We start from the raw sequence: 2,500 nt of genomic DNA, 5'->3' as shown, positions 1-2,500 counted from the left end.
ATTTATCACATTGATTAATGGTAGGATGACGTGAAATGATAATGATAATAATAATGACAATAATAACAATAATGATAATAATAGTAATAATAATGATGATGATAATAGTAATAATTATATTAATAATAATAATAATAATATAATAATGATAGTAATAACAATATTAATAATATAATGATAATAATGGAAGTTATATTAACAGTAATAATAATAATAATAATAATAATAATAATAATAATAATAATAATAACAATAATTATAAAGACATTATCATCAAGCGACAGAAATATAAAAATATTTTTTTTTTTTAGTTTGGTAAATATAAGTTTTATATTATTTTTATAAAGAATAAAAATTAAGACAATATCAGCTATCAAGAGGGAAAAAAAAAAAAAAAAAAAAAAAAAAATCAAAACGCGTGAAAAAAGGGAATTTTCTTCAATTGGCATAAAAGTCAATTTGATTAATAATTTGTCAAACTATTATTCATTATCATTATTGTATAGATGAATATCTTTTTATTTATTTATTCTGTTTATTTCACTATTCAATTTATTTTATTTTATTTTCATTCAATTTAATTTCATTTCGTTTTATAATTTTTTTCTTTTTTTTTTTTTTATTTATATTTCATTCATTCATTTATTTATTACTTTTTCTCTTTATTCATTTCCCTTTATTAAATTTTACAGATTTTTCTTTTATAATGTTTTTATTTATATTTATTTCATTAATCTATTTCCTCGAGATCCTGTCTTTTCATTTTTGTCTATTTCCTATATTTTATTTGTTTATTTACATTCATCTTCCTTATTTTCTTTTATTAAATATCTATCTATCGATCTGTCTACTTATCTATCCATCTATCTATCTACTTATCTATCTATCTATCTACTTCATTCCTTAATCTTTTCCTCGTGCACCTCCCCATCATCCCCCCTCCCCCCTCCCCCCTCCCCCTCCCCCTCCTCTCCCTCCTCCCTCCCCTCCCCATACCCTCCCCTACCTCCTTTCCTCCTCTCCCCACCCTATCCCTCCCCTCCCTCCCTCCTCCACACGCCCATTCACACCCCCTCCCCCCTCCCCCTCCCCCGCACTCATCACCACCCTCCTCATCCCCCCCCACCCCACACACTCATTTCACCTCCCCCCCCACCCACACACTCACACGCCTTCACCAGTTCCCGCCGCCTTCGCCCCTCCCCTCCCGCCCACACATGGACGCGCCCTCCTCCCCCCTCGCCACACGCACTCTCACCAGCAACGCATCCTCTTCCCCCCCGTCCGACTCTGCCGCTTCTGGGTCTGCGGGGGCAGAGGCAAGGAGCGCAAGGAAGAGCACACGGTCCCGGAAGGCCAGGGCAGCGAGCATTGGCACAGGCACCCCCCCGCACAAGAGGAAGACGAGACGAGGGTGCACCCTGCGCGCAGCGAGGCCAGGGAGCACCAGGCAGAAGGTAACCCCTCCCCTGCCCACCCAACAGGCGACGGTGCACCAGGAGGCGCGTGAGGCCGCCACCGAAGAAAGACAGTAGGTCAGAACGAACTCCCCTCCCCCCCCCCCCCTACCCACACACACTCAAATAATCACCACCACCACAACAATTTTCACCGCGTTTCAATTCAACGTAGTTATGATAGGGATTGTTCTGGTTCTCTTGAATGTATCATAGACCTTATCCCGCTCGGCCCAAAGATGAGCAAGGAAGAAAATTTGATTCTTTCCCTCTGTAGTTTTCGCTTCTTGGCTTATTGCTATGGGGGTTTCGGGATGTGGTAAGGACGAGGAGGTAAAGTGTGAAATGGAATTAGGAGATAGGGATTGTTTAGGGCATGTTTTTATGGGAGGTGTAAAGGAGGGGAAGACTTTGGTTCGATGCGGGGAAGTTTTCTTTTGGGTATTAGAAGGTGTAGTGAGGGGTAGGGGCAGGAAGTGTGCAGAGGGAATGTGTGAGAGGTGATGGGCGAAGGGGATGGAGGGACGGTTTTCTAAGAGCAAGATCTCGAGGTAGGGAGGAAGTGCAGGAACGTGACTGGGGGAATGCTGAGGGTAGGAGGCAAGAGGAAGAGGAGGAGAAGGGAGAGGGAGTGAGGGTGACCTGAGGGAATGAAGGGACGGGAGGCAGGTGGAGGAGGGAACGGTAGGGCATGAGACGGTGAGGTGAGAGAATGGAATAACTTCTAACTAAGTAACCTCTAAAAAATATAAGTATTTCTTTATATTTTTTCTCTAATTTTGTTCAAGATTCATAATCCTTACTTTCTGATTCAATTAATTTAATTCTGTCCTCATTCTAATGCCTATACCTCAACTTCTCCTATTCATGATTAATTTGAATAATTTTTCTTTTCATTCTACTTTCTATTCTCTCTAATCTTTCTTTTTCTCTTATTCTTCTTCTTTTTTCTCTCTCATTCTTTTCTCTTCGTATGTCTTTCTTTTTTTACTTTTGTCTCATCTCCTGTTTATCGTTTTCTAATCTTCTTGTTTCCTCTTCAC

This window comes from Penaeus monodon, chromosome 3 (genome assembly GCF_015228065.2).
Source record: "Penaeus monodon isolate SGIC_2016 chromosome 3, NSTDA_Pmon_1, whole genome shotgun sequence".
Classification (NCBI taxonomy): domain Eukaryota; kingdom Metazoa; phylum Arthropoda; class Malacostraca; order Decapoda; family Penaeidae; genus Penaeus; species Penaeus monodon.
The sequence above is the reverse complement of the archived record's forward strand: the minus strand, read 5'-3'. Positions refer to the sequence as shown.